At 45.6% G+C, this 24,900-nt stretch overlaps 1 protein-coding gene across 2 annotated transcripts in view; it reads right to left on the bottom strand.

Moving 5' to 3' along the window:
- WWC1 (WW and C2 domain containing 1) overlaps positions 1-24,900 on the bottom strand; it is a 66,592-nt gene that overhangs the window by 41,018 nt on the left and 674 nt on the right. Inside the window, exon 1 of one of the 2 annotated variants that reach the window (XM_053991013.1) lies at positions 15,396-15,472. The exons of the other annotated variant lie outside the window; for it this stretch is intronic. The gene's annotated coding sequence lies outside the window, so the exon portion shown is untranslated. Of the gene's footprint in view, positions 1-15,395; positions 15,473-24,900 lie in introns of those variants that run through there. 2 annotated transcript variants of the gene reach the window in all.

Below are 24,900 nucleotides of genomic sequence, written 5' to 3' on the forward strand. Positions count from 1 at the left end.
TAGGACACCTGAAAAACAGGTACCCACAGCAACCACCACACACAGCAGGTCAAGGTCGCTGTTCAGAAACAAATCCAGGTAAAAGAACAGCATCACCCAACTTCCTAATCTGAGAGCATCTGACAGTCTTCAGGCAGAGGCAGTATAAGGGTAAAGCCACTGCTCACCACCAGCCATAGTGAACATCCCGAGATACTTCCATCCTTGCAAAATGTTTGCCCACAGTAGCTCGACTATTTGTACAGCAAATGATGTCCAAATCCCAATCCCACAGCACGAAATACAAAGTTAGCTTCCTACCTCTATTCCCTAAGTCACATTATTTTAAAATGAGAAGGGTTTCTATATTTCTTATTTTTTATCACCTTCAGTTTCTACCACAGATAAAACTGGAAGCCAATGTTATCATGTGCAAACAGTATTAAATGAAAACCTGCTCATCTTAGATTCAGAAAGCCTTTCTATATTCTTGAGCTCCACTGTTGTCAATCAAAAACCTCATTACATGGGAAACTGAAGGCAAATAATCCTTGTATAACCAGTTTTTGATTGGCAGAAGGTTTGTTAAACATGGCTGTACAGAGGTTCCTAGCGGGAGCTGGAGACGGGTGACCTGTGCCACTTACAAATCTGGAGTTAATACTGCAGTGGTAACAGAAATCAATTCTGAACTGCCTAAACCAGGAAATGCTATTTTTGTAATGACTGCATTTTGGTATCAACGGGGGGCCTCCAGCAGCAAACCACGAGCAGCTCCTGGTGAGGCTCACAGCCACGAGGACGTAAGTGCACACAGGTGGATGCGCACTTAGCAAACACCGTGCTTGGGCCACCGAGAAGGGAAGGTTTATAAACCAAGAGCACAGGGCCAGGCTCACAGCATGCATAAACCCACTTAATCCCCGTGTTTGCAGGGCTCCTCAGAGCCCCTAACAAAGTAAAGCCATTCAAACAGGAGAGCCTTACTGTAATCAGTTCAGGACAGATCACATGGCCTCGTATGAAATCCTTCATGACTCTATGGGCGAGAGGACAGCCCAGGGGATTTCCTGCAGTTTGCTGTACCCACAGCAGCAGCTCACTGCACCAGGAACACCTGGATCACTCAGGACCATCATGTCAGCTCCTCTTACAGCTACAGCATGAGCCACCAAACCCTGACAAACACCCTACCAGCCCTGCTGAGCTCTCCCCTTCCCTCCTGCACTCACAGGTACACAGCAAGTGTGTCAGGCAGACAAGCCCTTGGGCAAGAAGTCAAGCCAGAGGACACAATTATGAGTTGTGGCACATACTTCCACTCATACCATTTCCCTTACAAAACCAAACAGCTTTTCAACCCAGCATTTTGCAGGAGAAGCTTGGAGTCAGGTTTTATTTTCAATGCCTTCTGTTTATTTATGTATTTTTACATAGCATTTCTTCATTTCTTGTTTGAATAAAAGTCACTGCTCATTATGTGCGAGGATGTGCTACACAGACATAGAGAATGAGCTAAAGGCACCTCAGCTCCAGCTGTGACACTGGGCTTGCTGTGCACACAAGAGTTTTGAGGAACTCAAACTTCCAGCAGAGCTGCTACTGGAACTCAGAAGGCTGCTGCAAGAATCACTGCCAGGAGGCTCCACACGATGACATACAAGCTTCTTTGTTTTTAATGAGGTCATCTCATTCTCAAGACAGACAATGATTATTTTTAAACTTCAGCAAAGAAAAACCTAGCACTTTGCTGTAGTCCTAGAAAATTTGTCTGCAATCTCCTCCTCACAAAAGCTTTTAAAAATAGACACCTACACATTTATTACTCAGCTTGGTGATCCAGCCCTCACACACACCAGGGCCATTTGTCACTATAGTAACTATTTTCCCTGGGAGCATCTTCTCTCACTGCAGGGAGGATTGCCTTTGGAGGCTGCAGGTGTGGCAGTGAATGTTTTATGATCTTGCTGGCAAAGCTTTTCTCACCCCATCTCCACACACCTGTGCACGATGAAATGCTCCCTTGGATTCCCACTCCAACAGCAGTTTAGGAAACAGGCAATGGGAACAGCTCATCCCCAACAGCAGCATCCTCAGCAGGGACACAGCAGTGAACAGCTCATCCCCAACAGCAGCATCCTCAGCAGGGACACAGCTCATCCCCAACAGCAGCATCCTCAGCAGGGACACAGCAGTGAACAGCTCATCCCCAACAGCAGCATCCTCAGCAGGGACACAGCTCATCCCCAACAGCAGCATCCTCAGCAGGGACACAGCAGAGAGCTCCAGGCCAAGTCACACCTCAGTGGCACCAAAACCTCACCAACTGCAGAGGAGCTGGAGGGGGAGACTTCTACACCCAGAGGAGCAGAAAGGCCCAATTCAGGACCACCATTAGCAGAGGGGAACCATGAACATGAATGTGCTTGCCAGGTTAACAAGGAGAAGCTTTTAAGAAGTGATCACAGATTTGAGAAGCTTCTTAACTATAGTCCAAGGAGAGTACAGTTACAAGAGATCAAATACAACATTTCAAAGTTTAGGAGACATTATGCCAAAACCCACACAAAGGCCCAGTCACCTTAAACTTCTGGTTACCTCAAGTCATTTCAGAGACTGCCAGTGTGTGGTCCTGATCTTGCTGTGATAAAGGATAACTGGGAACAGAATTATACTCTTACAGTAAAATGAGGTCAACTCTGAGAAGAAAAAAGCATATTTAAAGCTGTTAGTGTAAACCAAGCAAATTTGCTTAAACTACAACATAAATATTACCAAGAGAAATGACTTAAAATAAACAACACATCTCCTCAAGCGACTCAAACTGCAGAGCTGTTTGCTTTTCAGAAGTGGTTGTTTCCATTGCATGGTTATTGAGCATCTTCTCAGCCTCCTGAAGACCTCTTTGCCCTTGTATTTCCTCCTGGCCCCTGTATTTCCTCCTCCATTGGGCCACCTCTAGGGTAAGCAAGTCCAACATCTCTCCTCAGAGCTTATTTTCCAAGCTATCATAATTTTATACATTTTTACTGACATTCAAGAACTCAGTGATGTTTTCTGTCCAGGCCATGAGGGTAACCTCTGTACCTTGTTAAGGTGATCTTGAGTTGTGTGTGATTTGCCAATTAGACCCTCTACTGCTTTCACATGTGCAGGTAACATTTAAATTCTTCCTTTATACAGAAATTAGTCACATACTGCCCGAGTAGATTCTCCATAAAAGAGGTCAGGAGACACCAAAGACACCTGAAAGTCAGGCATCCTGAACACAAATGCATTTATACATTTCTATTAGTCAAACAGATTCACAGAAGCATCAATCTGGTTTATGGTTTATGACCCCACCAGGCACAACAAGTATGCCTAGAACACCAGTACAGTCAGCTGCTTGCTTTTCTATCTACTTCTGAAAAGGCCTGCAGGTTTACAAGCTCTACTTTGCACACACTGACAGTCTGTTTGCCTGTGTATGTCTTTTCAGTGCAGATCATTTACCTCTGGAAGCAAAGAACAACGAAGTTATTTTCAAGGTGAAGGCTATCAAAAACCACTTGCAGATTTTAGATCATTCCCAGTGATTAACAAACTGGTTCTGCAAGCAGGAGGTCAGCCATACCTTCTTAATCACTCAAATGCAAAAATTCCTGGGATAGTTCAAGGTTAAAAAGTCAAGAAATGGGAGATGAGGCTTCTCACAACATTAACTTGCCTGCCAGCCTCTATATCCCGCATGCTTTCCTGAACCAATTAAGCAGAAAAGATACAAAAGTGTTAAGGTACAACTTGATGAGAACAGTACAACACTACTGAATTAAAAGCATGCAAGAGTTGGAATTGAACCATGCAAGTAATTCAAACATCTTTAATTCTAAATCGCTGACACTGGTTTTTAAGTTTGCTTTCAGTTCTTCTAGGACAAAAAGTAGCCTTGCCACAAGCACAACCTTAGCAGATTAACTAAAACTAAGTCAGCTTTCTCTTCACTTGGAAGTTCAATTGTTCTTGAATAAGGGGACTGGTCACTTCAGAGTATGGGGTAAATTGACTACCAAGCATCCAGAGTAGTCAGACTAGTTCCCAGACATATTTAGGAGATTATGAACTGGAAGGCTCTGTCTCTGCTCTTACAGCCTGCATTCCTGCTTCCCTGAAAGGCTGCCTAGTGTGGGTGGCAGCAGTTTATATTGGCAAGATGCCTTAAGATAAGGAGGTGTACAGGACAAACTCCCCCCACAATACAGCTCCTAGCGCAGGGAACCAATAGCTACTGTCAGAAAAAGATAAATATTTGAGATCTCAGCAAGGAGGCAAGTATGGAATAATTGCCCTACCTCAGCATTCAGGACCACGTGCAGTGCAGTGAGCACTGGGCTGACCATCCAGGCAGGAATGATGGGGAAGAGATTTGGGATTCACTCCACAACTGGCCTTCATCAGGCACTGAATTTACACTTCATGTACAGTGCTTACAAACCTGAATTCTTTCAGAAGCAAAGCATGGTGCTGTACTAATCACCAGCATGCTCTGTGAACAGCAAATGCCTCCTGCAACCTGCTCCTGTCAGCTCCTGTGCCCTTTGTTCACATGACACATAAAGTGGGAAGACAGACAATCCTAGAGTGGCATCACTGGACTCATCTAATCTCCCCAGTGTAGGAAACAAGCATTGCTAGTATGAAACCCCATTTAGAAAGGACAAGGGAAGCACAGGAGTTTGTTTTACATGCACATGGTTGGCATGGTGCTCCCTGGTTCACCTCCTGCTAGCACTGGGCTAATTGCTCATCCTTACAGCAGCTTTGGTAGGGCTGCCTGCTTGCTATTTTTGAATTATAAGTGTTCTGAGTTATAGAGCTATCTGATAGTCCCAATCCCCAACAGCAACACTGGCAGGCTCTCTGCACCCCTTGCAGAACACAGCCTAGGCAAGCAGCAGGGAATCACCAGAGCATCTTCTGCTCCTTGCCCAAAGCCAGATCAGCTGCAGGCACCCAGCTCTTCTGCAGTGCCCAGTTCTGAAAACATTACTGCACGGCTCTGATCTGACATCAGCCTGCCACCCTGGAAATCTGGCCAGATAGAGCAGAACCCTTCTACACAGAGGAAACTACCAAGCCACATGAACCCCCAAGGGGCCTCAGGGTGCTCACAGGGCCCCTTCAATGCCATTGTAAACTCAGCAGTACCAGGCATGGACAGGAGTATTCTGCCTGCCTGCAAGAATCAGAGCAGATGCCTGGTTGAGATGATGTCAGAGCAGTGGAGAACACAGGAGAACAAAAATCCTTCTGCTTGCAAAGCAGCTGTGGATTCCAGATACAGAATACTCACCCAAGCATAAGCATAGCCCTGCAGACTGCAATCCATGCCATTCCTTCAAGAGTGCCAAACCAAAACTATTTCAACAGATTCTGCCTTGTGAGTTAGCACCGAGGACAGCCTTTGGAAAGCATGGCAGCTCACTTTTGATCCAAAGAGGAGAAAGCCCAGGTTGCACAGTCTCAGCCCATGAATGCAGCACTTGGAATTGACAGTATGAGCTTTACAGTCTACTACTGTTGCTGTAAGTGTTGAGGCAATGTGTTCTCAGATCCTGAAAAGCCATACTGTGTAAAAATGAACAGAAATGTCAGAATAAGAACAATTTCCAGAACAACCTCGTGAAAGTAAAACTTTAGGAGATTTAGAGTTAGAAGGTAAGAATATAAAATTAAGAGGTTTAGTGTCTTTTTCATCAAAAGCAACAAAGCCTTGATTTACCATGTAGTTAAGCCAAAAAAAAAAAAAAAAAAAAAAAAAGAAAAAAACCCATGCCAAACTGTTTATAGGCAGAACTGTACAAAGCACTAAACATAGCTCAGTATTTCACACGTTGCACGGGAGTCGTTACAAATCAACAACTATTGAAGGCTGCTCACGCATCTGAGGACAGCAAAAGTGAGATTTGCATCACCAAGTGAGTTTGATTGATTTATTCTCACAAACATCGTTTATTTTTAATGATCCACCATGAATATATTTTGCCAACAGATCAAATTTGTGTTAATATGGAAGTTATAATGCCTCTTGCTCTCTTGCATTCCCCTTTCCCATCTATCCTGGGCAGTTTTAAGCCCACTTAAGAGTCCTCCTGCCAGCTCAGAAATGGCACGAGCCAGGTGAGGATTTGGTTTTTCAGTTATTCCTCAGTTCAAAACAGACAGCATTTCTTTCCTCTAAGCAGAGACTCAGCATACATGTCACTTTATCACCACTGCTCACACTTCATGCTCCAGGTATGTGGCAGAGACACACCTTACATAGTCTCATTATTAATATTTAGTTACTATTTTACTTCAGTTTATGTCCAAGAGCACAGGAACCTCCTTCCTTCCAAAGGAACAAATCTTCCTCTTTCCAATATGCCCTGGTAAAGGTGGCTAAACCCAGAGATTGTTTGTGTCTTTTTGCTGTCTCTGCATTCCCACTTTTCCCACACATATGCAGTAGGTATGGACCTCAGTCAAGCTCCTGGCTTGTCTGAGAGCAGAGACACCTGTGTCACTACCACCATCATAGCTATTCCACAGTACAAAATCACAAGGTGAAGAGGTGAATCCCAACTAACAGGTTGCATTTCATGCCAGCTTTACAAGCCAGATAACCCCAAAGAAGAAGGCCAGAGATGCCAGATTTGTCCTAAGTACCATGGCAAACAAAAACTGAAGGCATGGCATGAAGCTCAGAGCAATAAGAAAAAGCTGGCCAGCAAGGCCACCAGCTTTGACAGAAAAGGTGTGCTCACACCATCCTGTGCTTTGTTCAGAAGCAGGCTCTGGACATGCAGCACATCCTCTGTAATCTCACTGGATACAGCACGCACCAGCCTACACCAACCCTGACAACTCTGCCACTCAGCACGACCAAGTCCTGTTTCTACAGGAGCATCAGAGGTGGTGGCATGACTGCTCATGTCACCCCTCAGCTATTCAACAGGGAAACAAGTCTTCATGTACTACAGCAATGGGACTGCCCCCGTCAGCAGGGGCAAGTTCCACCTCCCCCCCTCCCTTGGGCTGAGGCCACCCCATTCCACAGGACCTAAAAACAAATGTCCCAAGGTCATTGGTACACATCCAAATTCCTAGATCCTCTAAAACTGAAAAAAAACCCTGAACTTGTGTGAGATAAGGTTTTATGCAAATGCTCTAAGCAAAGCATTTAGAAAGGAATTATCGAAGACATCAGTAATGCCTGAATTCCTCCAACAAAAAACACACAAGGGTATGTTCCTATAGCCATGGAGAAAGAGGTTTTATTCTATCCTTGTCAAGAGGAAAAAAAACCCACCACAAACCAATGAATTTTAAGTATCTGCTTCCAAAGCTGCAGTGCAGCCTCAGCAACAGAAGTGCCACAGTCAAGCTGTAACAATACTTAGATTTCTTCAGGAATGCAGCATTTTCCATTTTACAGTACATATTCATAGTAGGAAGTGTTGATTACTTTTTTACACAACAAGGGTTGCTTTATCTGTACAGTGTCACTTTCCTGGGACATGCTTCAGGATCAGAAGCACCCAAAAAGCATCTTAGAAAAGGATCAGTTTCTAGGAGATTTAGTTATTTAACCTGAATTAGCATGTGACTGTACAAGTACCTGTGCTAGCGCAGGGGAGAGAGGGAGAATTGTGTTGGATCCACAGCACAAAGACATCAGCAACTGAGCCAGGCTAAGGGTTTGTTGCTCCTGTAAAAAGCATCTCTCCCACCTCTCTCTACACAGCTTTTCCTCGCTCCTTTTCCCAGGCCAGCAGTTCTACACCGTCCAAGCCCTCCCCCGAAGTGTTTCTGCTCAGGAACCGAGCAGAGCAGCACCCAGAGCGTTCTGAGCAGGGCATCCCCAGCTGGGTTAGGGGGACTCAGCAGTCCACAGCACGCCAGGGACAGAGGAGAGTCAGCAACAGAAGCAGCACTGGGGAAAACCACAGCCCCCCTTGCAGGTTGGGATGAGCTGTCTGGCGGCTCACCAGATTTCTGAGCACCAAACTCACAGACGAGCTCCACCTGCCACGGAATCATAATTAAACCTGGTCCTCTCCAGTGGCCCATCTTCTCCAGCTGCCAGAGCTCGCCTCGCTACCGCCTCCAGACTCATTATTACTTATAAAGGCATGGAAACAGCCAACTGCAGAAGCGATCCCTTCGACTCACGCCGCCTGAGCCCAGGGCAGCCCTCGGGGGCCAGCGGGGCCGCGGGACGGCATCTCCCGGCGCCGCGCTCGCTGCCGGCCCGGCCGGCCGGGCGCTGCGCGCTGGGAATTCGCTCCCTCGCTGCACCTTTTCATCTCGGTAAGGATTTTCAAGGTCACGTTCGCTCCCCTGCTGCCGGCTCCTCCCCGGCTCCAGTGAAACCCCAAGCACGCAGCCCCGGGCCCCGGCGCTGCTCCCACCCTCGGCGTCTCCCGGACACCGGCACAACCTGTGGCATTCCTGCGGCACGCAGCCCAGCCTTGTCCCGCCGTGCTCCCGGGCCCAGCAACACCTCTGTGCCCGTGCTGCAGGGCCGGGGGAGCTCCGCGATTACCGCTCCTCAGCTGAACGCTGCGAATAAACCCGGCTCCGGCGCGGGCCAGCGCCTCACCCAGCGCCCGCGGCTCGCAGGCTGCGCGCACTGGCGAGCTGGGCTGCACCATCTGCTGAGCCTGGCTTCAAGGGCACTGCCTTAGGACAGCCCCTGTGCCCACAGCAGCCAGCCAAACCAGCCCAGCATCGGCAGCCAAGGGGGAAAGGAAGAGCTGCTGCCAGCCCAGGGCTCGGGGCAGGCAGGGGTGGTGGCACTGGGCCTGGGAAGCCCTTCTGCTCCGGGCACAGGGGATGCAGCCCCCTCTCTTGTGCCCAGCAGTCAGCACTGCATGGATACAAGCAGCTCAGGGACCCGCATACACTCCCTACACCACACAGGATTTTTAGGGGGCTACTGGAGAGTCATACGTGCTGCCAGCTTACAAAGCCAGCTAATTATACAATCTGTTAAGCATGTATGCGCGCACAACAGTGCTTTGAGTCATTAGAGGACGGGATTTATACTTCACTGCACGCATCTTGCTCTTTGTGAGTGCGTGCCTGGATACAGCCAAAACGAACACAAGTATCTGGAATGTCTGCAGCTCGCAGGCCAGCGCATACAAAGCTGAGCCCCGCGAGGCTCGCACTGGCTGCTGTGACCCTCAGCTGCACATACCGCTTCCCCAAAGATGGCTAAAAAAATCCTTAACCCTCTTTTGTCACTCTGAGCATCCGGCAGCAGACTGCAGCAGACTGTTGAAGCTGTATTCTGAAGCTGTTAAGAGGGGAGGACACGGCAGCAGCGCAGGTGACGTGCTGCTCTGGCCTCTTTGTGAGGACAAGGCTCCACACCGGAGCCCACGGCGGGGCCGTGCCGGGTTATCCCGGCAGAAGGGGCGGGCGGGTCGCGGCTCCTATGGCAGCAGGACTCCTGCAGGGCCGAGCCCACGCCAGATGGAGAGCCCTGTCCTAGGTGTTTGCCAGACAGAGCATGCTGCAGCAGCACACCGGAGATGTCTGCTCCTTCAGCCATCACCAGTTCATTTACTGGTGCCCAGTTTTGCTCTGCAAGGCAGCAGCTCTGCCCAGAGCACCCAGGAGAAGCGACAGCAGCCCCAGGTCTGCGGCTCAGACCAGGGCTCCCCTCCACACTGCACGTGGCCAAACCATCCAGGGGCTTTTAATGCAAAAACTGAGAGCAACAGCTATGTTTTTCATTGATTATACTATGTTTGTGGCAATTCTTGAATTTCTTCTGCTGAGGATTTCAATTCAGCTTCCCAAATCTCTAAATATCTGACATAACATGCTCCAACCACTCCAGCTGGCTTCATCCACATAGCACAGCTACATCCTATGGACAGCCCTATCCTAAGCAATCACATACCTACAGCTTATGCTATACTTTCAAAAGGATGTATTTGGCACTGGATTTTCCATTTTTAATTGCCTATTATTTAATGTGAACTCCAAAATAGGATTTTAAGCATTTGGTGCAGAATGCATCAAGTATTATTTTGGAGTTTTGCAAGAAGTCAAGCCAAACCACCTCCGTTTTCACATGTTTTTCTTCCCTGCAAGTCGAGGGAAGCAGCAGAAGGCACAAATCTGTAAGAGTTTCAGCTTTGTCTCGGAAAATACAAGTTGGTCAAAATAAGCTCTTAAGATCTAGTAGAGGCCACACAAACCTGGCACAGTAGAAAATCACATTTCTTTGTATTGTGCCATATCAAGCCCCAGCTCCTGTTGATCTCTAACAAGGTATTTTCTTTCTCTCAGTTTTCAGGGGATGTAGTCAAGAACAGAAGATGGTGAGCTACACCTATGCTCTCCTCACAAAAATAAGCCCTCTTTGTAAAGCAGCCTAGCAAAACACGTTGCAGGATCTGCAGGTGCTTTAAGGCACAAGAGAGTTCACTCCTGAGATTTTCTTGTGAGGTCTGGAATACCCCAGGTCACTAGTACCTTTCCCTGAATTTAGAAAGCAAGGTTCTGAAAAACAAGCTACCTCAAAACCAGTCTTCTCTATGGATAATTCAAATTTTTTTATAAATGACACTTTAAAAGACAATCCTGTCCAGCTTACCTCAGTTGTGCTTTCTCTTCTTCCATCCAAATAAAAAAAGGAAAAAGCTGTTGGTTTTTTTTTTTTTTTCAGACAGTGTAAAGTAGTATTTCTTGCCAAGATCCCTCAGAAACACTTTTTCTCCATCACTATCAGGTTTTGTAGCCTTTATATACACCAAGGGATAAGAAGCATCTGAATGAGTCAGTCTCCCTCAGTCTAAACCAGTATTTGTTGCAAGACACTTGAGGTAAAACTAAAGCAGCTGGGGAGGTGAAAGTGTTATCTGAACACCCACTCCTCTGTGGGTACAGAAAAGGAGGAATTCAGGAGCAGAGCCTGCACGCACCACGTGTGCTGCTCTCCAGGCAAACCACACCAGACACTCTGCAAACCATCAGTTGCTTGATCTGGCCTCAGCTGAAGCTTGTTTATAACCCACTGAAACTGCTCCAATACAACCACCACTGTTGCTCAAGGCAATTACCTAAAATATCTCAGCTATTCATTTTCATCCTTACGCCAAAGCTGTGTTTAATGGATCTGACACGGTGCCTTACAGTACTGTACACCTGCTATTAAGCAAGCCATGATGAGAGCTTACAGGTTTGAAATTTGCTGCTTAACTCACTACTACTTCACCAGCAGCACCTGAATGAAATGCAACTCCCATGCCAGTAGGTGTTTTTTTCAACAATTTTTTTGTGTTAGTCTTTTTATTCATTTCTACCCAAATGCTGATGTACAGCACCAATGCAGAATTCACAGCATGCATATTAACTTACTCCCACCAGCTCAGCTAAATAAATCATTATCCACAGTTCAGCTCACCTGCAAAGATCAAGATGAAATTCTCTGATGCACAAAGTACTCCTGCTGCCCTTGTCTAGTAACTTTAATCTAATCTACAGACTGATCCAGAGAGCCAACTTGCTATCAAGTTCCAAAATCAGTGATGAATCCGCAGAACTATTAAAAACACAGACCTATGGGCAGAGGTGTTTAAACATTCCTGCTTTCCACTAATAATATCCTTTGTTCAGTGTCCTTCTAATAATTGCCAAATCAATGGCATAAGCAGATGCTTCTACTGTTCCAAAGCAGTGACAAAGGCTGGTGATACTGCAGAAACTGCAGTGATCAGGATGAATGAAAATACAACACTGAAATTCTAGCAGCACTTCAGAGAAAATACTGAGTGTTTTGCTAGCCTCCCAAGCAACCACACGGTGAGCAAGGCCAAGAAGCAGGTAAAATGGTGCCTCCAGTTCTGCATGCAGAAGCTACAGGGAGGACATCCAGAAAGCAGCACATACCTTTCCAGGTGTCACCTTCACCGTGTCGCAGCAGATGGAATTACAGCCCATGGCGCAGCGCTGAGAAAGCGTCAATCTGATATTTAAGCTGTCTGCTTTGAAAGACAAACTACAAGTGACACAGCTGCCTGGCTGAACCCACGCTCACCACCCGTGGTGCCAGGCAAGCACAGCACAACTGCACTGACAGCAGCTCAGGAGTGAGCTGTGACTTCCAGGGGAACCATGCTTGGCAGGAAGGTCACTCCCACCTCAACCTGTCACTGCTGCCAGATAATCCTCGGGCTGTTCCAACTTACTGCAGCAGCAGAAACTGTGCCCAAAAAGAGAGGGAGCAGTTTTCTGCATGCCAGCAAAATCAGTGAGGAGTCAGATGGGCACCCGGGCTAAAGGAATGGCCACCTCCCAGAGCAGGATGGCTCAGTGCCTCCTCAGCTCCAGCCCTGCCAGTGGGGCCTGTGCTCAGGCCCACAGCCAGAACCAACCTCTAGGGCAAACATTTTTACTTCTTCCACCACCAAAATTGTAAGTGGTTCCAGTACTGTAAGCAATGGTTCACTACACCCTTCTCAGATCAATCAGAACCACTTAGAGTTACTAAAACAGGGGGGAAATCAAATTCCCCTCCCATCCAGCCTCTACCTGTACAGCACTCTTTTAAAACATGGGATTTGTTAATAACTTTACCTCTCCTAGCTTTCCTCATCAACATATAATAAAAAATACTGGCATATTATCTGGTCACAGTAATCAGAAAAACACCACACCTCACACACCAGCTGTTCCCCTGTGTGCATCTGAACTGTTTGATGGGTGAAGTGCCTACCCTATAAAGCTAAGAAATCACTAACTCAGGACTCAGCTTAAGGAGAACAGGGTTTATCTAGCTCAATTTTGTGCTTCTTCCAGAACTACACCAATTCATATAGTTCAAGGACTCAGTGCTGAATATTCACACCCATATGTGACCAGGCACCAGCTTAGACACACTGCTGCTCTGACATGGCAGATGATACAAATTCTCAGTGCCCATTGTAAAAGCAGCAGCTTTTCACAGTTACCTGGAAACATTATTTCAAATCAGCTGGAGCACAGCTTTGTACAGCAGAGCCCCCAGGCACGGAAGGGAAAGTGTCTCTGCCACATGCCCCCGATCAGAGCACAAGACAGCAGCAGGGGATCCAGGGCTCTTCTCTCATCACCAAGGAGCAGAAACTACCTGTGACTGAATGAGAAAAACAAGTAAACAAGACTAAAAGGGCAATTTTCTACACCTGTGCCAGCCAGAAAAATGCATTTACAGTCCTTAGTGAGTTGAGTGCACTGCTCTGTCTTCTTGTTCAGCTCAATCAAAGCATCCCACAGGTGAGCTGCTACAGAGCAGAGCAGGAAAACCAAATCAGACAACACAACTTTCAAAGAGGGACTAACCTCAGTGATGAAGAAAGAGCACAAGAGCTCTGCTGGCTTTTCCCATCCAGCATCAATGTACTTTATAGTCTCCCAACACAAAACTATGCACAAAGGATAAAGAGCTCATAAAGCTACAAAAAGGACCAATTCCAAAATAACCTGAAAAAGAAGCAATTCCAAAACAAGCCATCAGGAACACTTGTTGGTAGTCCAGATACAAGAATAAACCACAACTTTCCCAAAGGGTATACAGGGAAATTACCTAGATGGAACTGACCAGGCTTAGGTCCAGTTTTAGGAACTGAGAAGAGCTCTGGTTTGTTAGTGATTGCCCACAGCAGTAGAGAAACACCAGCACAGACAGAGGCCCAGGGCCACCACTCTGCTGCACAAGCAGAGCAGCTGGTGGCTGTGGAGGGGACACAGGGCTGCCACTTCCAGCTGTGACAGGATCCCAAGGAAGGTGAGAGCAGGCACAGAGCACAGAATCGCACAAGTCCCAACCCCATCTTATCACAGATGCTGGAGGCACAGGCTGAGCTGTGTTTTCTCGGCAGGATGCCTGGCAGCTGCTGGCCCATTTCAGAGAATCCTTGTGTGATGAATGACGGGCAAGACAAACCAGTTGCATCACCACACCCTGCCCAGGAACGCAGCACTCACCGCCTGCATGCAACACCACCAGGTGCAGGAAACAGCTACTCCATAGCAGTGCTTTTCCCTGTTCTTGATGTTAGAAAGGGTGTACTTCACCTACAGTCCTTAAAGACTTTTGAAAACCTAAAGCATTGGCAATAGTGTATTCATATCCATCTCCTAGTGAAGAACTGAGGCTACATTCTTTCAAGGCAATTCACTTCCACTCGCACAAAACTACTTATTTAAGACAGCGGCACTCCAACCTGTTACTAGTTTGACTTTTTGCTTACCTGTGGGATATGAAAGTTTGATAAAGGTATGTGACATTAAAATAAGCTGAGAAAAACATCCTAGTAAGTTCTTAAGCCTATTTGCTTTTCTTAGTATGACAGGCTTTACAATATTTCTTGCAATTCTCTGCTTCATACTTTGTTCAAAACTTCCTGCTTATACTAATAAAATAATGCCCAAAGCACACCAAAAATCTTTTAATAGAGTCAAAATTAAAGTATCGGATCTATTACACCACCCAGCCTTTCCCCTCCACTGGAGCACCATTAGAGCCTTTGGACATCTCATTTCAACAAGAAGGTTATTTAGTTCTTGAGTTCAGAGTAAAGTATTTAATCACCAAAGGATTTGCAAATTACACATGAATATGCATGTAGCACTTCTCACCATGACATAAATCCTATTGTATATTTATGAATGGATTGCTTTGCCTCCAGCTTCTACATGTATATAAACACAGGTTTTAATCTTCAATTCCTTCCTCCCTCCCTTCTTTTTAAGAAGTTGCTTAAACAAATTTGCATTTTTGGAATCTATTACCTACAGCGTATTTCTTGCCTTTTTCTTTTTTTAAACTCCACAAACCTTCTTCTCCCATCAGGCAAAGTGCTTACTTATGAAAGGCTTTAAAGACCCTGTAAACATGGCCATAAGGGAAATAAGCAGCAGTGTTGTATGGCTTGGGAGAGAAAAAGTTGAAGCAACAATCACTGGAAAAAGGAGTGCACCAGAGCTGGAAACACAGAGGTATAAAATGACAGGTCAACAGCTTGCCTTTGACTGCAAAGCCACTAGCTAGGGGGGACTAAACTAACAAATACTGAGAATGCAATATAAATAATAAAACTGTCGTTGTGAAATCCCTAATTCATACTGACATAACCTCATTATTCCCTACACCTCTGAACAGGCATCTAGGCTGGTCACAAAGCAGCTGGACCAAAGCAGCTTTCCAGCCTGTCTTCAACAAAAACAGGTAAGAGGCAGTACTGTCATTCAGAGTTGGTGCCACACAACTGCCCAACTACTCCAGACAAGTAATTTAAACAATAAAACCTTTAAAGAGCTTTGTTAAAATTATTAAACTTTGGTTATTTCACTGCAAATCTGCTCAGTATTAAATGTGACTGCAAAGGAACACTTACCAATGTGCCACACTCCATCAGAAGCGAGTGCCACAAGCAGATTTCCAAGCAGAAGGTTTATGGGTGTGAGTACCCCTTGGGCTGTTCTCATTCTTGTTACTACACACAGCAAAACCCCAACACCCAGGAGCTAACTGCACCCAGTGCCACCTTCTTTCAAGGACCTGGTGCCACCTGGCTCTGGTGAGAAAACCAGAGCAGCCTCCAGGCCCCACCCTGCTGCCTGGGGCTGTGGCAGCAGCCAGGGACACGATGGGACAGGGTCTGACACAAGAACAAACCCTCCCAGCCCCAAAGAGGCAGGTCTAAACCTGGCAGTGAACTGCAGCATGCTCAGCTGCAGTCATGTGCTCCTCCACCCATCGAGGGATCTCTTCCTGCCAGGAAGAACCATCACAGCACCTGAGCCAAACCCCAGGGACTGCACTGGAAGGGACCCCCAGCCCAGCCAGGCTACTGAAGATGCAGCACAACTTGTCAGAGGTACCACCCCAAACTGCAGGAGCCTGCATCTGGGAAGCAGATAGAAAAGAAACCAGGAAACACTCTGGGGTATTAGCTACAGACTACTGGACAAATAGAGAATAAAGATGAGAAAATTCAACACAGAACATTTGCTTTAGGGATAAGAGTGGCATTTACAAAAGATGTGTGAAAACAAGCCTGAGTGGAAGACTACGTGTGACCAGTTCAGTTGCAAATTTGTCTTTGCAAACTAAGATTTTCATTCATGCAACCCTTTTGCAAATGACCACGCCAAGCTCCTGCCATGCACCTCTCCCCTTCCATCCACACAATCTTTTCCTGAAAAGAAATCTTAAAAATAAAGTGAGGAGTACTGCCCAAGGAATATAAGAGAAGCAAGTGAGATGTGCATTAAGAAAGTATTCACACGCAGGTTAAGCTTTCATTAGCATCAGGTAGGTGATGGCAGATACCTTCTAAACTGAATTATTAGTAAGCCAGTTGTATGAGAAACTCACCAGGGCTGCCACACAGCAGTCATTGAATAATTAACAGATAGATGACAATATTATCTACCTTTATTCAGAATTATAGACCAACTCAGCTAAGTTTTCACATCCAAATTTAAAATGCAAAACACGGAAAAGTTAAGAAGTTTAAGATATCTTACAAAGCTTTAGTGCCACAGAAAACCATGGGACATGGCAGAAGCCATGGCATTTTCCTTCCCTCCACATACAGATTAAAATAAGACAGAGTAACACTCACTGATCTCTTTGCCAGACAAATCTGCCCACGTCTAGAATACTGGAAAACTTTTTGAGAACTAGCTGTTAAACAGCCTAAAGCCTTCTATGTATGTGTCCACACATTAATTAAACAGTCCCATCAAGGTAATAACTTGTGTTAACTCTGATAATTAGACCTTGTGGTGTGACCTAAGAAAAGCAAAAATAGTCAATCTGGCTTACTGCCTTGCTGGCTGACAAGCTGTTTAGGTTAGCTGGATGTGGAGATGACTTTCAGGAATTTCAGAAAAATCTAAACAAGTGGGTCAACTGACAGCTGAAGTGGAGAGAGACCAGATGTTGAGAAATGTTGAATAATATACTGAATGGGAGAGTTTAACCTCCTTAATCTCTTCAGGGTTAACACACCACTAATCAAACACACCTGAGCATCACCACATTCATGTCCCAACAAAAAAGCCCATTCAAAGTAATGATTTAATTTCAAGTTGAACCATGCCAAAAACTCTACAATGTTATTCATGCTAAGAATATTTATTAAAAAAAAATTCAATATGAAAAGCTCACCTGGAATTAGCTATAGTACAGGTCATCAGAATTTACATAAGTCTTACTATTTTTTCTAAAAATACCCAGCACCATCCAAGACAGGCCATCAGCCTGAGATATCTCACAGGAAACAAGCTGGATAATTCAAAGAGCTGCATCACACATGACAGCCAAATACCTTCCATTATCATCCCCACCCAAATCCCCTTTGAGATAATTTGCATAAGCAGCTCAAATAGATCCTCAATGTTTCAAACAGTCCAACAATGGAGCCAGTGTCCAGGATGAAGATGTCAGAAGATGACTCCTCCTCTTCACTCAGGGGCCAGGTGCTGTGGTGTGACAGGTTTCTGCTGCCAAGCCATGGTGCCAACGTGCCTGAGCCCCTTGGAAGATGTCCCATGGGATTTATGCACCTGATGGCCACGGGGACAGCCTGTGCAGCTGTGCCACCAGCATGTCTTCTAGTGGCTGCAGAGCCTCAGCTGGCTCATGGCATCCAAAGCTGTGCTGAGCACAAGCGAAATTAACCACTAAATTAACCACAGCACAGTTTCACAGAGCACTTCTGGGGTTACCTACATCTCCCTGTGCTGCTTGAAGGGTCCAGAAGGTTATTTTACCCACTGCTGTTCCTCTGCAGGCCATCCTCCCTGTGGGGTAGGGTTGTGAAGGATGAAATAGCAGAGAGCCCTCTCCTTGGCAGGGGACTGCCCTTGTTCTGAGTACAAGGCTATTAAGGCACTTGAAAGTCACATATGAGAAATCTGCAAGCTGTTGCAGGGTCATTTAAGCAATAGTTTCACTTACATTTCAGTTCAAAGTAGCTCTGTGACCACCTTACATCTCAGCTCTGCACAGAGCAGATATGAATGACTGCCTCTTGAAAGCAATACTGTTTATTGCGTGCTTTAAATCAATAAAGCTTCCCTCCACAGAGTACATTCTTCTAAAATAGTAATTAGGCATTTGAGGAGAACCAAACAGTTTCACTAAACAATACCATTAGTCCTGAAACGTCAGTTTGACATCTCAGCCAGAAAGCACTTTGTCAGAACTAATTAATCCCTACAGCACCTCCGTGAGATTGAGAAAGCAGTTCATCTGTTTTTTAAATGTGTTGGGTACTTATGCTGCAGAACATCGTGGCTGGGGTGGAAGCCGTCAGTATCAGCACAAACTGAGAGCAAACCAAGCCAGGAGAACCCATCCAAGAGCACAGAGAACACTGACAGCTGTAGCATTTGGCTTCTTTGCATCTTCCTGTTACACACCAAACCTCCTGTGACTATCTGGAGAGTCTTCCAGATGCCACTTCACTGAATGAGTGGCAGTGAAAAGCAGTTATTTTTCTGCAGGGAGCAGTTTTGCCCACTGTTTGTTCAGCCAATTATCTATGCATGTAGCTTTAAAGGGAGGAGGGAACAGTAACCTTAGGCTCTGTGAACAAGAACTGAGCTTAAACTGCTCAAATAAAGCCAAGTCCTCATTACCACAAGCAAAGCACGTAACCTTACTAAACAGGTCTCACAAATGGCAAGCAGCCAGCATGAAAAGTATTTCTCTCCAAGGAAGTGGTCAATCTGCATAGCTCTCCTACAGGTGCATGCAGTAGCACTAGTCTACATGCCTCCACCTGACTTTGCCAAGCTGCTGCCACCCCTCTTTATTGATTAATTATTCCAGCTAACACTTGCCCTGCTGGTACAGCACTCAAGGCCACCAGGTTCAGCCAGCCCTGGCACAGGGAGACCAGCAAGGCTTTCCCAAGGCAGCTGTATGGGAAGCAGCTCTCCCTCTCTCTGAGAAAGGCTCGAAGGTGTCCCACAGGACAGAACCGAGTGCCAAGCCCAGCCCAGGACATCTCCCTGCTGTCAGAGGTGAGCTCAGCAGGGTCCGTGACGCGCGCAGGAACGCGCTCTGGGGCGGTGACGCTGCTCGGAATGCTGAGCACAGAGCAAGGACAGCCTTGGCAGCCTGCAGCCACCTCCAGGAGCACACAACTGCAAACATTTCCTAACAGACTCCTCCAGAGCTGAGATTAGAGCCAGTCCCAAAAGGTGGAGTGGTGGGTCAGTGACAGGACCCCTCTGAGCCACCTAGCAAACATCACTTCTTTGTGTACAAGTGATTTCGTTAAACTCCTTTGGACAAATCTTCCCATTCTTCTAATAAATTTTCTGGCACAGTCTAGAGAAATTTAAATCAGATTCAAACATGGAAAATTTTGCTGCAAACTCATCTTCCCATAACTGTGCTACCTATGAAGCTGCCCTGTGAAGAACATCTTTAGGAGATGCTCTGCCTCATTGCTAGTTTCACAAGGGCTCCAGCATGTAAAAATCCATTCTTCCTGTAAAACTCAATCAGAAATCATGGGGCAGAGCTAAGCACCTGGGAACACATCCAGAACTAGGCTGGCAGAGAGCCTGACCAGGTCAAGTGCCTGGGGACAGTTTCACAACTGCACCCTCAGCAGCATTCCCGGGTTGCCACCAGATCCAGCCCCACTCCCACTCCTCCAAGCCTCCCAGCTCTGCACAAGCATACACAACCTGGATCAACTGTTTCTGTAAATGAACCCAGATTGCAAAATGACATTTTTCAGCCAGACCAGCTTCTGGACCTCACTCCCTGCACTGATACAGAATTTTACCCTGGCAGAAGCAGCAGCTTAAGGTGCCCCAAAAAACAACAGCACCAAGCAGCTGCCCAACACTGCAGCCACCTCTCCCCTGTCATACCCACACCTTCTGGAATTTACTAGCCAATTTCCTGCCATTCCACTGGATGGAGATGAAGATAACTACCCTGGTATGAAAATATATGACCTACATAGGGATGGAATTATTCATTCCATTGCCAAATAAGTTTCCAGTCAGTGGCAACTTCTAACTTAACACGCTGTCAGTTTTTGAGGCAAAAGTAAAGGAGTGAACTTGTGAGCAAGATGACCTTGCCAGAGCAGAAGATGAAGCTCAGCCTACATATTTCCAAACAATGTGATTTACAGAGATTTCTTCAAAAGCATTTCTGATCCTTTAAGACTCAGAATTCCCCAAGATTCATTAAAAAGCTGCTGAGCTGAACAAAGTCTCATATTTCTTTTTTTTTTTTTCATGTTCCATAGGGAAGCAGGATAAAATAATGCTTTTTGTCATTCTGAAGCCACTGCCAACATCCTCTGTCTCTAGACACGTGTGCATACCTCACCTTTAGCAGCGATGCCCTTGTTAAAAGCAGCACACCTGTTGTTTTCAGTTCCCTCCCCAGTGTGAGGTGAGCTTACACAACTGAGGATGCACACTGGCTCTGGAGGCAGCCCCTGCAGTCTTCAAAACATCCAGGCTTGTCTGGGGAGTCCAGGGGGGGAAAAAAAAAAATCAACCCAAACCCCTGACAAAATAATAAAGTCTGATCTTTTATATCTGAAGCAGTGTGATGGATTTCAGCTCCAACCCACTTTTCCAACCTACAGGTGCATCCTGAGCTAACTCATCTTGGAAGACACTCGATATTAATATATTAAAATAATTTCAAGTGTCACAATAATCTTACTTGCTATCCTTGTCTCCTTATGTATTAGCACCTACTTAGACCAATCATTTTGGAAAAAAAGTGAGAACAGCACAAATCCTACACATTAGGACACCTGTTCCGAGAGGTGGCATTTGGATGACTTTGAAGACTGCACTTTGGTCACTCCCTTCTGCACTCGTGGAAAATGGTCATCAGCAGTTTCTATGGGCACACACTAAGCTGCCTGTTCCTTACAAAGCTGTCAGCTATTTTGGGGAATGCAAACAGGAGAAAGCAGCAGATTCACATATATATGACAGGGTGCTTAGCTAGATATCAGCAAACAAAGGCAACAACAGGCATCAAACTAGCAGCCTTCAGCTGCATGACCTACGCTGTTGGCACTGATGAAAGAGCATTTCTCTCCCCTGCTTCTTCTATTTTGGAGAATTTTTCTCTCATCTCCTTATGCTTACTGATTTTCATCTACAGAAGAGCATAACACCTTTTGTTCCTGCTGCCTTTCATTGCTCTCCCTTCTTCCAGCCCTTTTATTTTGAAGGATTCTCACACTTAAGTTAGCTATAGCAGCTTTATTCCAGTCATTAAAGTTATTTCACATTTCAGCAAGTAATCCAAGGAGTAGACAGTTACATGCGAATTTTCAGCACAACGCTCATATTTCTAAACCTTTAATAAAGGCAGTTTGTAGACCAAGTGTGCAGAGCAGACTGGGATGAAAAGCTTAAAGAACAGAATAATGCAGAGGAGACAATACCCTGCAGCACTTCTCATAAAGCCTAGAAGGGCATGGCTAGATGATGGTGCTCTCCATATTATATGCCTGGCTTTTCTGCTCTGAAATCCTCAGGCTCAGCAAAGCTGAATCTTCCTGAGTAAATAGGTGGCCCTAACTATTTTAAATACTCAAGACATGTGACACCACATGCACTGGCCCTCAGCCTTGCCAAATCTCTTCACCAAAGCTCTGCTTTGGAGGTTCATACTGGAAAAACCTCCATGTGGAGTAGGAAGGGAATTTAGGTAGCAAATGCAGAATCTGGGCTTTTACTTAATGAACATCTCCCAACCCTTTACAGCAACAAGAGCCTTCAAGCAATGAAGGGCCATCAACTAAGGCACTGCTGCCTCCCAAAATATCTGATGCTGTTTAGTAATTTCACCAAATTTAAGCTACAGTTGCTCCTATTTCAATAGCTTTTATTCTCAACAGGAGTCCAGTGATAGAAGTGAAATAAGAAGTTCAGTCAGCTCCATCTAAAATAACCCAGAAAAACCTGCTTACACCACCAGGCCAGTAGGAGAGTACAACACAAATATTCAAGAGTGGGATGGATTATCAGGCATGGCCAAATTTTCAGTGCTGAAGCTTCTGTGTTGAAAGGCAAGGAAAAGTTTAAAAATTTATCCTCTTACAAAACAGCCTGTAGGAGAGTAGAAGTTCCCCTAAACCTGGTGAAAAGAGCCCAAGGACAGCACAGCACTGGAACAGAGATTCCCATCTCTAATTCTCACTTCTGATGAAAGCTGAAATCTCACTCAGGGCACTTTGTTGTTCAAGTGCTGCTCATGCTGATGCTAAGAGCAGGCAGCAGCTGGTGCTGAAGTTTTGAGACACCACTGGTATTTTCTGTTTGGCCACCAGCACAGCAGCTTCCAAAGCAGATGCACCCTCTGTGTTAAGAAAGCAACTGAGACAGCTCTCTGGCATGGTTTACCAACTGGTATGTACTGGTGCAGACCTGAAAGGTCGTGCTTAGTTTTAAAACCAGGAATGACAAATTTTCTCCTCCAGCTCAATAAGGTTTGATCTCCTGTCACACTGTATTCAATTCCCGAATTATCTAATTTCCAACAGATCTACCAAACAAGACAGTATGTGAGCTTCCTCTTACAAATGGGAAAACACAGCAGGATTTTGGTTTTTTCCCCACCTGTTCAGAAGAATTACCTTAGAGCTTTTTAACCTGAAATTCCTGTAATGCAAAGTACCTTGTTTCTTTTCTGTTAAACCACACCACAGGGACAGCAACAGTTAAATCACAAAATTCTTCAGATTATTTAATCTTAGATGATTTCCCAAAATGTTCCAACATCCACAGGTTTCTCAGGACCACCCTGAGTCTTAAAAGGTACAAGGTAAAAGTGCTCTGACATGCAGCTGCTTCAACCAAGGCTCCAGGCACCTGAGCATCACTCGGGTCAGCTCTGCAGGACAGTGAGATGCCACCAGGTGCCAGGGACCTCCTCCTGGTAAAGTCTAACAGCCCATCAGCAGCACTGGAGTCAAGAACTGGAAAAGCACCAGCCCACCTTCTGATTTCACAGCCCAGGGCCAGCTGAGGTCCCACCTTTCACCCCCTGCCTCCCCATCCCTGCTGGAGACCCCCATGTGCCCACAGCCAGGTCTGCTTCCCTGGCAGCCTGTTAAACCAACCTCAGCAGGACTGCAAGCCTGCTGGCACTAAACAATGGCATGGCCCATGCCCTGAAGGTAGATAGTATCCCTGCTCATGTTTATTTCCACTAAATTAAGCTAGAATGAAAGATTTAGGGAAGGTTTAAAAATCTGTGTGCTATCTTTCACTGCCAGTTGCTACTCGCTGATCAGGTTTACAAAGGTCCCTGCTGACACTGGGTTCAGAGTGAGCCCTAACACACACATCTTCCTCCACATTCCACATTGCATTTCTACAGCCACGTTACCCACTATCTATTGCTTTCTGCTGGGTTACAGACAGAATGTATAAGCACAGCACACAGAGCACTGTAGCAAATTCACAAACCCACGTATCAGCTGCAGCAATTTTAAATATGACTTGTAAAAGGCTAAGCTTTCAATCATTTAAACTTTAAAATACAGTGATAAAGTTCAATGCTCAGTGTGTAAATCCAAGTTCACTCCCCTACAGGGAACAGGCATCTTATGACCTGATGAGAAATCCCCCATCAACTGGGTTTCACAGGCAGTGGTAATTACTTGGAAGAGAAACTTCTTTCCTGTATGGCAGAAAACAATTTCAGCTCATAAAAGCTCATGGTCCACCAGATGATGTGTAAGTGTTGTGCCACATAGTTGTTCTACTGTGGACCAGCAGATTCTTCAGAACCTTGTGGATTTTCAGGGGCAGTTTCCTTGGTAGCACTACTGGAAGATGACTCAGATGCAAAGCTCGTCAGGGCCACGTGTATTCAGGTGTATTTCTATGTGCACAACAAGTGTCATGTGATAAGAGTTATCAGAATGTGTTTGATTATTCTCCTCTAGCAGTGGTGAGCAGGTAATGATTCTGCGACAGCTCAGTACCCATGGCTAAATAAGGCACCCATTTAGTCATTTCTGTCATTCCTGAATCACTAGCCAAGGACACACAGGAATTTTTATAAGCCTGCATTAGGCCTATTATATTTCTCACTCATCTTCATTCTCTGAACAAAATAAGGATGCCAGGAAAGCATTTCTAATTTAAGCTTCCATTGACTTTTATGAAGGTTAAAGAAACACCTTGGAACAACTCTGTTACTGGCCCTTCTCCGCCACATTCCTAAAACTGAACCCCAAGACGAGTTCCAAAGCCCTGGCTGGCAGCAGGTTACATTTGTGTACAGTACACACAAGGATTATTCCTGGAATGCAGAACACTCCTTGAAATCTTGTAAAACTGGACAATCATTCACTTCCATGCTTAACAAAAAACCCATCTAAGTAAACAGAGCGAAGGCAAAGTCCTGACATCCCACCAAGAATGAAAGCCCCTTCAGGGAACTGATCGTTGGAGCAAGGGGAAGAAAGGAACGCAGACTCAGAAATCGATTGCCCTTTCTGCCCCGAAACAAGGAAAATGCTCACTGTCAGATGGGGAAGTGTGTGAAATTTATCAACAACAAACTGCATAGTTCAGATTGTTGGAATTTACAACTCGCTAGGATGGATTTTTGAGTTCCTGTTTCTGGGAACTTCAGCTAACAAAGTATTAAACGAGAAATTTAAAAACTTCACATTTCAGTGGTGATTGAGTAGTTGAGCTTCCTGCACGTCCAAGCTCCCGTGCTCTGGCTCACCATGATCGCCTCAAGCATGGAACTACAACATGCTGGGACAGAGTGTTGCTTGGAAATGACCTCGGTATCGAGCAGCACCCTGTTTTCTGTTTATCTTACTTTTCTAAGCGAGTGCTGCAGGAAAAGAACTCCTCACAGCA

This window comes from Vidua macroura, chromosome 15 (genome assembly GCF_024509145.1).
Source record: "Vidua macroura isolate BioBank_ID:100142 chromosome 15, ASM2450914v1, whole genome shotgun sequence".
Classification (NCBI taxonomy): Eukaryota; Metazoa; Chordata; class Aves; order Passeriformes; family Viduidae; genus Vidua; species Vidua macroura.